Source organism: Protopterus annectens, chromosome 4.part0 (genome assembly GCF_019279795.1).
Source record: "Protopterus annectens isolate FY-2018-M chromosome 4.part0, PAN1.0, whole genome shotgun sequence".
Classification (NCBI taxonomy): domain Eukaryota; kingdom Metazoa; phylum Chordata; order Ceratodontiformes; family Protopteridae; genus Protopterus; species Protopterus annectens.
The window spans coordinates 1,825,784,239-1,825,799,656 of record NC_056733.1 but is presented as its reverse complement, the minus strand read 5'-3'; positions in this window follow the sequence as shown (position 1 = coordinate 1,825,799,656).

The following is a 15,418-nucleotide window of genomic DNA, read 5'->3' as shown; positions in this document are numbered from 1 at the left end:
TTCTAGCAGCTTTGAAATTTCTATAGCTGCTGGGTCTCGCAGATGGGGCGGCACATCTGGGAGTCTTTTCTTTGGAATGGGAGTGGATAGAAAGGGTATTCTGTAACCTCTGGTAACCACGCTTTTTACCCAGTTGTCTGTAGTAAGATTCTGCCAGGCCTGAGGGTATAAAGCTAAGCGACCCCGACTGCCTCCAGAGCAGGACAGTCGGGCCTCCTCTCAGGAGTGCTGGAAGGGTTTTCCAGGGGTGTATCCCTGTCACCTTGGTTTTGCGGACCCTCTGCCGCCAGGGCGGCGTCTTCCACCTCTGCCCCTCCTCTGCCTCTAGAGGGGCATCACCCTGCGTGCCTGGGAAAGATCCTTGGGGTTTTCAAACCACATTTTCCACCGCTGCCCTTTGGGGTACGGTCTGGATGGGGTGGAAAACGGACTCCGACAGCAGACAGAGTCTTTCCCTCCTGTTCACACCGGGTAAGGGTCTCCTTTACTTTGGGGCCAAAGAGAGTGGCACCATCAAATGGGGCGTTAGTAAAGGAAGACTTGAAGGCTTCCGCAAATGAACATAAGCGCATCCAGGATTGTCTGCGAAGAGCAATCGCTGAAGCTGCTGCCCTACTCGATCCTTCGGCTGCATATGATATCAGCCTCATGGATGAGTTAACAATGGATGTAAGGGTATTGAGATGTGCTGTAACTTTCTCTGAAACAGCAGCATCTGTAGTACCCTGGAGGGTATCTCCCACCTCTTTGATTAGATCCCTCTGTAGACGTGTAAAATGGGTCATATAGTTCAGGGATCGCATAAAAAAAGCCGCTGAACTAAAAATGCGCTTCCCGTACCTGTCCATAGTCCTAGAATCTTTGTTAGGCGGATGGACAGATGAGGAAGATTCTGACATCTCCTTTTTCGTGGCCGCTGCCACCACCATAGCGTCCACTGGAACTCCCTTTGTGAGGTAAGCCTTGTTTTGGGGTGCAGTAATGTACTTATTAGGCTTTCTAGGGACTGGTTCCACCGTGTCAGGTGTCTCCCACGCCCTTCGAGCAATCAGCTCCATTAACTCATCGAAGGGCGGAGTGACCCAGGAAGAGGAAGGGCGAGCACCGAATGCCTTCAGCAAGACTGACTCATCCTCAGAAGGGGGAAGGGACTGCCAATCACCTCTCTGTTTTAGGATCTCCAAGATGTCAGCAAAGAGACATCCTCTGAAGGTGACTTTGGGGACCCTTCTGACTCATCCAAGTCAGTGTCCGATGTCAATGATTCTTGTGGAGAATCTAAGTGTCTCCTCTTACACAATCTTTTCCTAGGGACTTCTTCGGGGGGGGCATCCGAAGAAGCTTCCGAGGAAGAGAGGGCACCTCCAGGGGTGGCTGAGACACCGGTGCTCGACGCTTGGATGTGACCGTTGGTGCAGAGGAGGATAACGGTCCTTTATGGGGAGGAGAGGCTGCTTCTACTGATGTGGTTGTCTGGGTAGACAACACCTTCCTCATGAGATCGAAGGCCCCCGGGTCCCGAGTCGAGGTATCTCCGGTTCGAAGAAATGGGAAGAATCCCGAAACAGGCACGAAGGCATCGACCCCGAGGACGGAGCCGAGTCGATCCGAGCCGAGGCCCCGAGAGGGAGAGTCGGAACCGAAAGATCGGTTCGACTCTCGGTCCCGGAACCAAGGATGGATCTTCGGCCCCGAGACTCCGGTACCAGATCCGACTGAGTCGAGGTGAACGGTGCCGACCGAGAAAAAGACGGTTCTGGCACCGAAGGCTCCACAATCAGTAGATCAGCCTCTTCCGGCTCCAAAGACTGGACAGGTCTCGGAGGAGGAACAGATGGAGATAATGGAAGGCCTTCCAGTCTCGACACCAATTGGGTGGAAACCAAAATGAGTTTGGATAAGGCCGAATTCTCCAGTAATTTCTGCACCACACGGTCAACATCGGTGTCGGAGAGGGGCCTGGAAGAACGGGTCGAAGGAATCGAAGACGGAGCCGACCTCAACAGTGTCGGGGGAGGGAGCTCCGTCACCGGTTCCAAGACTCTAGGCTCGGAGACTGACAACAGTTGAACACTCGGCCCCGAGGTCTGTGGAACCGGTGATCGAACCTTAACCGAAGAGCTCGGAGCCGATGACTTGGGCTCCGACGTCTTCGATTCCTTCGAGGACTTGGATGCCTGGTCTGAAGCATCCAGAGCCTCCTGAAAGGAAGGTTTCAATAAACCCCTATCCATGAGTTTCCTGCGCCTATCTGTCATGACCCTCCCACTGAAAGAATGACAAATAGAGCAGTCTTCTTGCAGATGGAGAGGGCCAAGACAGTAGACGCAGGAACTATGATTGTCAGTGATTGACATTTTTTGCCCACATTGGCAATGCTGAAAACCAGATTTAGTCTTCTCAGACATCTTAACTAAATGTGGAAAAAAAGGTAAAAAGTCAAGTCCAGGTAGTATGTCAAATCCGGTGTAATTGTCAAATCCAGTAAAAAAGAAATGTATATCCAGTAATTGTCAAATCCAGTTGTCAAATCCTAAAGGGGTGGTACGCCCCGAGGGAAATTCTAATAAGTTTAAAACTAAACTTAAACGGAACCGAGAATTCCTCAACCGTACCACACACACTCACTTAGTCACTACACAAAGTTTATAGAAGAAATTTAAGTAGAAATAACAAGAAAAAAATCTTAATCTTAGCTTTAGTTGTTCGAGCTCGACCCAGTGATGCGAACGCTGCAGCGGCAAACTAGATCTGAGGTAAAGGCAGAGGGGGATTGTGGGTATTAGGTTGTCTCGAGCTTCTTCTCGATGCAGAGCTTGCAAGCGGCCGACACGGAGCCGAGGATCGGCTCCGAACCCATGTGTAAGAACAAACGGCGAGATTGAACACTCTCACATCATAGTACTTACCTTTAACAGTAGATGTTCCTAGAACACTGCCTTACTGGTATATGAGTAGTACTGCTCTACTTTCTCTGTGACGGTCTCTCAGAGCTTCAGATTCCTTCCGGTACATGTCTATTGGTTTGAAAGACCAATCAGCTGCCACTGCAAGATAGTCCTTCACAGCCACAGACAGCAGCCCTCATTTTTTTTCTCTAGGGCTGAAAAGGAAGAGCAAATGGAAAAAGCAAGCTGCGCAAACACCTACTGTTCCAAACCAAAGACAACATATACACACAACAAAAGCTGCTAAGCAAAAAGCAGCAACTCCCAACAAAAACTATACATATTCAAGTAAAGGGGAACAGAGGGAGGGTACTGCCAGTAAAGCAGTCTGTTCGATGAACATCTACTGTTATAGGTAAATGGAACGTATGCAACTGTACTATGTTCAACAAACATACTGCCTTACTGGCATACGGATAGATTTCCACAGCTTACCCAACCTGACAGGAGGAAGGATAAGTGCCCAGGAGCCACTGAAGAATGGTCCTAGTGAAGCCTGCTGTTTATCTAAAAAGGGCATCCACTTTGTAGTGCTTCAAAAAAGTATGGACTGAAGACCAAGTTCCCAAAGTGCTAATGAAGAGGAAAAGGCTGATCTTTCTTTTGTCCCATACAAGGAAATAAAAAGCTTTATGGTCTTCCTAAAGGGCTTTGTTCTGTCAATGCAGTACCTAAGCTACTGATGCGCATCCACGGTATGAAGAATCCTCTCTCCCCGATTCTTAATTTATTTATTTATTTCACGTATTGTTAAACGGGTTGGTCCAGCTGAGTTACAAAAAAAAACATTTTCAGTAGAAACTGAGGAGAAAAGCTCCAATAACATCTACAGAAATAAAAAGTAAAATAAACACTATACATCAGGTAAAATGGAGTACAAACTGAAATGCCAGTATACAGAATAAATTATAGTTGTCACATAAGAAAGAGTACTAAAAATATAAACATACAAACAGTTTAGTCATAGTGCTGAAAAGCTAGCATGTTCTAATACTTACAAGAATTAGAAGTAATGCCAAGATGCTTCCTAAGGAGAGGTTACAGAATATAAATAGACAGAGGAATATAGGAGATTAAGTGGGGTAATTGCAGTGACAGATCTTGGAGTTAAGCAGGTGATCTTTTAGTGTCTTTTTAAAGTTGTTGGCATGAGTTATACTTCTGAAACGTAATGGGAGTTTGTTCCATCTATGAGAGACAGAGTATTATAGAGGTTTCTGCCTATATTTTTACAGGGTGTACAGGTCAGTAGTAAGAGTTGGTTGGAACTAAAAAGAAGATGACTGGGGGTGTAATAGGACAGGAGTTTGGAAAGTGATGGGCAGGTAGTGAGGTAACTGAGAAGGGAAGAGCAGTTTGGAGTTGAGTGAGAGTAAGTTGATGTGCGAGTTCAAACCAGTGAAGTTTTTGTAGGGCCAGGCAGTGGTGGGATGAGTAGGGATGATTTACAGCAAATCTAGCAACTTTCTTGTATGTTGTTTCGAGTTTGTGAATAAGGGAAGATTGTTGGTAAGTCAGGATAGGAGAGACATAGAGTAGGGTAGGTAGTAAGAAAGTTAGAGTAAGGGCACGCTTGGATTCTGCACCAAGGTATTTTTTATTTCTGTAAAGTAGGCCTAATTTTTGGTGGGTTTTTTTTAATGCTTTGTTGGACATGTAGGTCAAATTTTAGCTGGTCATCAATAATGGCACAGAGGAGTTTAGTTTGTTTTTCAACTTTTATAATAGTGTTGTTGAGGGAAGAGATTGAAAAGGTATATTTACAGTGAGAGAGGGGGTTATGTAGAAAAAGGAAAGTTACGGAAAGAACACAGGGAGACTGCTGGACTGATTAAGAGTGAACTCTGAAACCACTTTCAGTGTGAAAGAAGGATTAGTGTGAACAAAACCCTCTCCGTGTAGAAAAGAAGGTAAGGATTTCCCACCATGAGAGCTTACAGCTCAGAAACTCTCTCAGAGTATTTTGTACAGCTAACACTTCTTTTTGATTGATATGTAGGTGAATTTGTCCTTGGGCTACATTTGACTTGAATGCATTTGCCAGCCATGTGAGCCCCCCATGTATAGTCTGATGAGTCTGTTGTCAGGGTTTGGGCGGCGAGGGGTTGAGTGAAAGGGAGTCCCTTGTTGTGGTTGCAAGCCTCTGCCCACCAAAGGCACTCTGCCCTTAGACAAGGAGTGATAGGAATAATTGTTTCCAGATCCTGAGAATGTTGGCACCAGAGACTTCTTAAGTACCACTGAAGTTTCTTCATATGCAGTCTTGCATATGGAATTAGAAGAATGCATGAGGCCATGAACCCTAGGGCTTGCAGTATTTTTCTTCCAGACAGCTGGGTTCTGGTGGTCATTAGTTTGAAGTAGTTTGTCAGATAAATCTGTTTTCTGGAGTAAGGAATGCCATCTGAGTTATTGTGTTCAAGCTTGCTCCCAGGAATACAATACTTTGGCTGGGCACCAGATGTGATTTCTTTTCGTTGATGGTGTACCCCACAGACGTTAGAAGTCTCTTTACAAATGCCAGGTGTTGAAGTAGCAATTCCTGACTGTCCACCTGAATCAGGCAATCATCCAAGTATGGATACATTTGAATATTTCTCTGCCTGCAGTATGCAATGGCTAGAGCCAGGCACTTTGTGAATACCCTGCGCAGTAGATAAGCCAAAGGGAAGTGCAGAGAACTGATAGTACATAGAGCCTGCCCTGAAACGTAGATATTTCCTGCAAGATTCCCTTATGGGGATGTGCAGATAAGCTTCTTTTAGGTCTAGGGTGACTAGCCAGGAGTCCTTGGCTAGCATAGGAAGCAGCTGTTGTAGTGTAAGCATTTTGAATTTTGGGACCACCAGGAAGGTGTTGAGAATGGACAGGTCCAGGATAGGGTACCAAGAGCCCTCTTTTCTGGGCACCAAGAACAGTCTGGAGTAGAAACCCTGTCCTCTTTGCTCTACTGGAACAGGTTGAATAGCCCTGATACTGAGAAGAGAAAGTACTTGCTTTTGAGCCTCCGCCCACTGGTTTGGAAGAAGGTCTGGCAATCCACTTGGGGTTGCCAGTGAGTGGAAGTAGAATCTGTATCCCTGGGATACAATGTTTAGGACCCATTGGTCCTGGGTAATGGACATCCAGTTTTTTGCATGCAGAGCGAGTTTTCATGCTAGGGGTGCAAGTACTTTGGCATGGCTGGGAAGGATGATAGACAAGTCACTGTGAATTTTTTCCATAAGGGGTGGCTTACCACTCCCTGTTTTTGAGGGGGGGCACTCCATTGTTTAGATCTCTGCCTACCCTGAGACTGTAGCCTTGGTGGTCTGTTGCCCCTGGGTTTGGGCTGAGAAGACCTGGTAGGGACTGGAAAGGACCAGTTTTTTTGAAGGCCAATGCCTACTGAATCTAGGTGGCTGTACTTGTAAGAAATCTTTAACAGTTTGCATAGATTTAGCTTTTTCCTCCCATCTTTTAAAGAACCTCTTCTGCTTTTGTGCCAAACAAACGTTCCTGGTTTAATGGAGCATCTAGTAATTTTGCTTTGACATGGTCTGGCAAGATTTGTTCCTTCAGTCAGGTATGCCTTCTCAGTACAGACCCAGTGACAGCAGCCTTGCAAGATGCTTCTAAGGCATCAAAATCACACTGCAAAGTATGTTTACTGACTTGGTTTGCAGAATGCAGTAACTCTTATAAATCTTTATTTTCTGCAAAATCTGGAAGCAACATTTTTTGTTTAATTAGTTCCATAATATGCTGCTGATACTTCAACATAGGAAACTGGCAATTTAAAGCCCTGATGGCAAGAGTTGCAGAGGTCTATACCTTCTTTCCCCATCTGTCCAAAGCCCTCGAATCCCTGTCCGAAGGGGTAGGATTTTTGGCTGTAGTAGCCTTAATACCTTTAGGTCCCTGGGAAATGGTCTCTGGATCTGCAGTGGGATTCTTAAAGAGAAATTTGTGAGAGTCAGGTACCCTGTAGTATTTGTCAGGCTTTCTAGGAGCTGGTGGTAAAGTATCAGGAGTAAGACTGGATTCTATGAAAACATCATCTACAATATCCAGGACAGGGGGTATAGGTCTGTGCTGAGACAAGTCTAAAAATTCTCTGAGTCTCTTTTTGGACTGTGGTTAATCCTGGCATTCCCAGCAGAAATGCTCTCTTAAGGTATGCAAGGTTTCACCAAAAGAAAAGTCCTCTGTTGGGGAGGCAGAGGGAATGGAATCCTCTGCATCTGAATCCTCATAGGTAGATAAGGGTATGTCCTGGTAATCAGAGGGATCAGAGTAATCGGACTCATGGTCTGTTGAATCAGAAGGGAAATCAATGCTTTGTCTTTTAGAGGGGGAAGGCTGGCTTCCCCTAATTAGAGTTATAAGGTCTTCAGCCATTCTAAGCATTTGTTTCTGTGGCATGGGAGTTTGAGCATGCGCTTTGGTCGTCGGTTTTCTAGGCATAGTGCAAACTCTGGGCCTGAGAAATTCAGTTGTTTTAGTCTGAAACGAAGTAGTCAGTTTAATATTAACATTGGAAGGTCGTAATACACCCTCAGAAACCGGTGCCTGCACAACGGTTCCAGACCCATCCAAGGTAGAGACATCCGCAGGTTCCATAATCGAAGAAGCATCTCACGGCATACCAGACTCCGAATGGGCCTCAGCAGAGGCCTGCGAATCTGTAAAAGTGGGTATCAAGGGCTGCGAAGGCGCCTCACTGAGTACAGTCAGACTGGCGACTAGCTTAACAGAAGCGTTGTCTGCAGTTTTGGACCAATGCGGTTTATCTCTGTCTTTATCCTTATGTTTTTTAAGAAGATCGGTAGTCGGATGGCTTACCGAAGCCATTTCGGATTATGGATAATGAGAGCGAAAGAATTTAGCAACAAAGCCCGATAATGAACAGTTCGGGCGTTAAACAAGGCACAAAACCGACAGTGAGGGACATCATGGTCTGGGCCTACACAGGTGACGCAGTAAGAATGAAAATCTCTGTGAGGTATTTGCTTTCCACAGACAACACAATTGTTAACTTTTTCTGACATCGGTTAGAGCAAGAAAAAAGAATCCCCAACGGGGTACTTAGCTTTAGAAGACTTCAGGTTTGAAACTTGAAAAATGAAAATTTCAGATAGCGGCCAACCGACACTTGCAAACTGCTTCTGCTTCGGGCTCCCGCGCGGCAAGAAAAGCTGATGTAATGGCGTCAGCTGCATGTTTTATACCCCTGATGACCTGACGTCATGGAAGAAGTGACAGCATCCGATGCAGAAATCCCAAGACTCTGGTATTTAGGCCGACTGAGGGCTACCTGCAGGCAGATAACCCAAGTGTGATGACTGCAATAGTGAAACACGAAGAACATCTATCGTCCTGCCATTTCCATTTGTTACTTTGGTTAATTAGGCTGGGACTTCTGTTTAAGAGGACACCAAACATGATCCTGTTTAAAGAAGGAAAACTTAGAAATATGAAACATTTTTGACATATACACTGCATCAATTTACCTACACCATCTCTGTATTTAAAGATCTGTGCAGCTGCAGTACCAAATACACTATCAGACTCAATTGGGAACATTTAAAATGTTATTTTTTAAGTCATCAGAAAAAATTTGACTGTACAACCAAGCATACCTCCACATCACAACTGAAGAGGGTCTATAATATTTTGTTGAAAACTACCTACAGTGAACGGTTGTTCATTGAACACAGTGCACCAAACAGCTGTTCATTGAACGTTCAACATCAGTTAACCTTTTTTAAAGGGAAGGAAAAGACAACATCAGATCTACAGGCTTTCTTAAAAACATCCTCCAATGCCAGAATCGCTGGAGGGATGGGCTCAAGGACCAGTGCCTCATCCTCTAAAAGATCATAGACCCTGCCAATCTTGGGGCAATAGAGGACTGTTCCCAATTAAATACATCCCTAAATCTAACTAGCATTTAGGAAAAAGAAATTATCTGTTTTAGTCCCTGTATCGGCCTGTCATCAGAGGAAACCAACTGATCTGATTCAGCTAGGTCAGAACCCTCAAACACCTAATCCCTTTTAAAATAAAGATGTACAGCAGAAAGACAGAGGTGGAAGCAGTGGTATTATTATTAACCTGAGTATACACTCTGCAATCAACAGCTTGAACAATGGATCCAGCCGTACCCACCATCTCACTTGGAAAACCTGAAAAGAGACTGCTGATCAACTACGTGGCAAGATTTCTGTCTCTTCTTAGCATGCATTACACTAGTGGGACAATTCCTGGGAGGAAACTTATAACCCTGGCAATGGATTCAGCACCCTTGACTTCTCCTGCACTTAAATAATTTGGTTCTACTATACCTGAACAAGGCAATGGTACAGCCCCGGAGAATATGTCTGACCCTTGTAATAACCTGCTCTTGGCTGAGGCTACTGCAGAGTCATCCCAAGCTGTAGGCGGAGGCATTTTTTTGTTTTATTTTTATGTTTTTTTAGGTGCAGAACAGGAAGATGGTAGCACGGTGGTGCAGCGGTTAGCGTTGTCGCCTCACAGCAAGAGGCTCTCCGGTTTGATCCTCGGCTGGGGTGCCTTCTGTGCGGAGTCTGCATGTCCTCACTGTAGTCGCGTGGGTTTCCTCTGGGTGCTCTGGTTTCCTCCCACATCCCAAAGACATGCTGTAGGTGGATTGGACACTCTAAATTGGCCCTAAGTGTGAGTGTGTGCGTGTGTGTGCCTTCTGTGGAAGGATGGGCACCGGGCTGGCAACTCGACACTGCAAAACTCCACTGCCAATCATGAGCGGACAGGTGATCCACTATGGCGAACCCTAACAGGAAAAAAGCCGAAAGAAGAAGAACAGGAAGATGGTGTGTGTGTGTGTGTGTGTGGGGGGGGGGGGTTCAGAGTCCATCTAGACAGGAGACAAAAAAAACTAGCCAGACCAGTATAAGCTACAGGTGTAACAGTACTTCCAGTATACAAAGGGATAACACTCCTATAGTTCCCTTAAATAGCAATGTAAATACTATTTCTACAGAGAAACAAACAGAACACTGTACTGAAACAAAAAGCCAGTAGGTCAGTAGATACACACTAGGCACCAAAACATATCATGAAAACCCCCAATAAAAAAACAATAAATGGCTAATTTCAGTTGTCCTTTTCATTTGTTCCTCAACAACTGGGACAGAGTCACCAGCTACTTGAATCTTGGGTGGCCTTCACAGAAGGATATCCTAAAAAGCTGCAGAACCAAAAGCAGCTCTGCTTCAGGATGTCAAATTTAGTTTGTAATGAGCAATAAAGGTATGAGCATTAGACCAGGTAGATGCTACACAAATGTCATCAATGGAAGACTTAAAAGTTGAAGAGGTTGCCATGGATCTAGTAGAAAGTGCTTTAAGAGGCTTTGATGTGGACAAGCCTTGCTAAGTATAAATAAAAAATGCAATCAGTAATCCATTTGGGCAGGGTAACTTTAGAAACTGGTGATCCCAATCTATTCGGAGAGAAAGAAACAAAAGAGCTGATCCAAATTCCTGAAATAGGGGAGTTAGCAAAATAGTTAATGTGTTAACCTCCCAGACTCAAGAAACAGGGTTTGATTCTCACCTTTGAAAAGAAATTGATTACGCTTAAAATAGCCTGAAGGGCAGCTAGCTTAATACTTATATGTGAACCTGTGAAACAGATGCCAAAATATTCAGGGGTGACACCCATTTCCCTCTTGGACAGGGGTTGTCGTTGTTTGTCATAGATGTGCTCTGCAAATTACATCCATCTAACCAAAGACAACTGAGGCAACTCAGGATTAACATGGCTAGGGTTGTAAGAGCTCTAGGGCCACTAGCCAAGTAACCTCCTATGAAACTATTCTCTTCTGTGGAGATAAAAACACAGGTGTCTAAGGACATCTAAAAGATGTAGCATGTACTGTACTCTCCCTTATTAGAAAAATTAAGGAAGAAAACAGGCAAATGAATTATATGACTACTTTTCAATTCAGATGCTACCTTCAGTAAGAAGGATGGATTTGTTTGTGAACTAACTCCATCTTTGTGAAAAATAATGTAAGGGGATTTGGAAGATAGAATGTGGAGTTCAGAAATTCACTTTACAGATGTAATAGCTACTAAGAATACAGTTTTCCAAGGCAAAATTTTTAAATCACACTTAGCTGATGGTTCAAAGGGTTGTTGTGTCAACCCTTGGAGTATGACTGTTAAATTCCAAAGAGGTGACAGATCTCTCACCAGAGGTATAAGTAAGAAGGTGCCTTTTAGAAAAGTTTTGCACAGTTTGATAGAAGCTAAAGAGGAAACATTTTCTCCTGAGTGAAAATTAGATATAGTTGCTAATTGTACTTTGTAGAAAAACTAGAACCATCTTGAAAAATATATGCTAAAAATTCTAGAACCGCATATAAAGTAGTGAAAGGATCAAGTTCCTACTGAAGAGCCCACAATGAGAATATTTTCCATTTACTCCTGTTGATCTTCCTTTGAGAAGCTTTCTGGGAAGATAGGAGTATTTGTCAGACTGGGGGAGAAAAGCCTGGGTTGTCTAAATCACAATGAAATTGAAGAAACTACACGGTCAGTTTGAGATCTGGAATATCAGGATGCTTCATCCCAGGGGGATGCAAGAGAAGGTCTGGACTGGGGTCCAGTATCCATGGAGAATACCAAAGATGAGACCAAAGGAAGAAGAGGGGGAAATTAGCATAATCGAGCTCTTCAACCAAAGCGGTTTCTGTAAGAATTTTGGAATCAGATATAATCAGTGATAAACATAAAGGAGACCAGAGGGCAAAACATGGACTACAGTATCTCTTGGTTACTTCCCCTGAGGGGGGGATTAGGGCATTGAACCTACTGCACTTGTTGTAATGGAGATGTGCAAAGAGATTGCAGCAGGGTTGGCCCCAATAACAGAAAATCCTGTCCACCACTGACTGATTGAGAGACCACTTGTGAGGCATCATAATAGACCTACTGAGTTTGTCTGCTAGTAAGTTGGATATCCCCAGTATATCCGATGGCATAAGAAAGCGGTTGGAGGAGATCACCCACTACCACACACTCACTGCCTCTCGACAAAAGGGATGAGATCGGGTTCTCCCATTTGTTGATGTACGAAACCACTGACATGTCAGTTTGTATCGCCCAGAGGAAGAACATCTTAAAAGGCCTGTCATGGTAGTATGACTGCTCTGATATCTAGGACACTAAGTGAATTGGTCTCTTGGGGGGACCACATGCTTTGGACCATTTGTCCCAAGAAATGCCGCCACTTCAGCCCATCTGGGAGGAGCCAGTGGTCACAGTGGCTACTGGAGGAGACATTATAAAAGGTCAGCCTATGTAGGCTTTGTACTACTGAATCCACCAACAAAGATGATCTTTGAAAACTCGAGTGAGTTTGACTAGAAAAGACAAGGGATGATGCAGCATAAACTCCTATGCAGCTAGAGTCCACTGGAGAACACACACATAAAAACGGGCCACTGGAACTAAGGTTATGGCTGCTGCCATCACACCTAGAGCCTGAAGGACAAGTCTAGCTGGAGGAAAAGGGTGAACAAGAATTTGCTGTACCTGAAACTTGATGGTGTCCACACGATGTAAAGGAAGAGAGGCTATCTGACAATGTGTTCAGCTGTGCACCTATGAACTCCAGGCTCTGTACAGGTTGTAGATGAGATTTGGAGGTGTTGACTGAAATGCCTAGCCTTTGACTAAGTTGGAGCAAATAGTCCACTGACTGCTCAAGTAGATGCTTGGTTGGGGCAGTGATGAGCCAGTCATCTAGATATGGAATCATTCAGAAAACCAGCAATTACAGGTGAGCTGTTACCACTGCCATACACTTAGCAAACACCTGGTGCTGTGGTGAGACCAAAGGGCAAGGCTCTGAAATGACAAGGACTGACCCAAGCCAAAAGCGCAGAAATCATTGGGGGCGTCTGTTCATCTTGATGTAATAGCATGCGTCCTGAAAATTGATTAAGTACATCCAATCATCCTTGCATAAAAAAAGACAGAATGGACTGAACCATGATAATTTGGAACTTTGACTTCTTCACAAATTGGTTCAGTTTTCTTAGATCCAGAATTGGTCTCAGGTCCCAGGTCTTCTTGGGTACTAAAAAGAATGAGTAAGTTCTGAATCCTCTCTGGTCTGGTGGACCTCCTGGATTACTCCTCTGCTGAGCAGCTTTTGAATCTCTTGAGCTGCAGCTTCCTTTCTGACTGTGTGAGATATCAGGAAGCCTTCTTCTTTTGGTTGTAGGACTCTGGAAAAATGGTATGAAATAACCTCTAGATATTATTTTAGCACCCAAGAATCTTTTGCTATAGAAGCCCAGGTGTCTGGCTGCAAAGGCAAGAGCTCCCCAACTGCCTCCAGAGGTAGACAGTTCTGCATCTGTTCAGGTGCACTGAAATGATTTATCCAAAAAGGAATCTCAGAAACCGTGGTTTTGCAGGCCTTCCATGTGGCAAGGATGGTGTCTTCCATTTGAACTCTCCCTCTGACCCTGGAGGAGTTGTCCCCGTGTGAATCCTGAAAAGATCTCTGTGACTTATGGAACTGCATTTTCTTGCCTCCTCTTTGATTCCGGGAAAAGGATCACTGAGGGGTAGAAAAGCGTATCCATACGGCAGACAAGGTCTTTCCATCTTGTTCACTCCAGGAAAGAGTTCTTTCACAGTAGGGTCAAACAAAGACATTCCATCAAATGGAGCAATGATGAAATAAGACTTGAAATGCTCGGGAAAGTCATACAAATGAATCCGACAGCCCATGCGGTACCCTCCTCAGTAGGGGATCATAACCTCATGAATGCAATAGAAATGGATAATAGAGTGGCCAGAGGACCTCTTGTAGTACTCCATGGACATGAACTCTGAGTGGGATTTGGAGAGTTCTTTGGACAAATCCTATTGTAGTCTTGTGAAGTGCACTAAGTACTTCAGGGACTTCAAACAAAGATTGCTGAAGCAAAAATGCACTTTCCAAACCTGTCCAATGCCCTAACTCTCTATTAGGGGGATGGACCGAGGAACTCTGCTGTTCTAGCTCCTTTTTAGTAGCTGCTGCCGCAACCATATCATTAACAGGTACCCCTTTGCTGCAATGTAATCTATCATTCGATGGCACCAAAATTTTATCCAGGCATAGGGAATGGGTTTAACAGAATCTGGTTCCTTCCATGCCTGGCAAGAGATTAAATCAATAAGCTCACTTGCCAGGGAAGTTATCCACGACATACATGGGTCGGACCCAAAAGCTTCCAGAAAAACTGACTCCTCTGTGGAGGGAGTATCTGAAATTACCATCCACCTTTTTTAAGGATCTCTGGGATGTCTCCAAAGCAGACATCATCCAGTGGAGATCTAGGGGGACCCTTCCCCTTCACTGAGGTCAGTATCTTCAATGAGATATTCCATAGGGGAATGTGTATGTCTCCTTTTGCACGTTCTCTTTTGGGGAAACTCTTCAGTGAGATGGTCTGGAGAGGTATCTGAAGAGAGGGGAAGTTTCCCAGTGGGGACTGTCTGGACGCTAGATGGTACTGGCTGTACCTGCGGAGTAGGCTTGAGATGCTCAGAACAAAGTCCTGAAGGAGGAGGAAGGGATGTAGACCAGGAGAAACCATCGCTGGCCAAACAAGAGCTGAAACCTCCAAAGCTACTAAACCTCGACCCTGCCTGGATCCATGCCTTGAGGAGGGAGTTGGACCCAAGCTGTCCAACACCAAAGCTCCAAGGAGCAAGGAAGGCCCGATAACATGCGAGTGAAATCCAGGTCCCAGATCCAGTGCCGATGCTTCAACTTCGAGACCCATCCCTATCCAAAGGAACTGGAGCAGAACTAGTCAGGGAGGCCACTGGAGTTGAAAAACCTAGTCATCTTCGGATCCAATGGCAACACTCTAGGGAATCTCAGATACAACGGCTCTGAAACAGTGGGATGGAATCAGAGGACAGATCACTACCTGAGAAGTGGATGGGAGGCTCACAAATCCAATGGGGGAAAGAGTGAATAACCCCCATCTGAATGTGAGTAGTTCCGTCATCATCTTATCCACATCAGCCTCTGACAGACTTCTGGAGGACCTAATGGAAGAGGTGGCTGATTGAGGTCTAAACTTTCCTTGCCATCCCGTGGAGGAAAGGGGAATGGAACTGAGGGAAAACCGGTTCAATAGTGAACCCTGATGAGCAGGTTTGAGGAGACTGAGAAGAACAGTCAGATCCAAGGGCATGGGATCTGAGTACTTTCAATTAGGATCTGAAGAAGTCAGATCCGAAGCCTTTTGAATTTTTGAGGAGGGTCTGAAGAAGATTATGTCAAAATAGCAGCCTTTGGAGAATGGGTGGGGGATCTTTTACAAGACTCATTTCCCTCGAAGATTTTGCAGGTTTACTGGGGGTTTGTGCCCCTGAAGAACAGGAAGAGAAAGAAGGCAGCAACATCCCCTTAAGCACTAATTTATTATG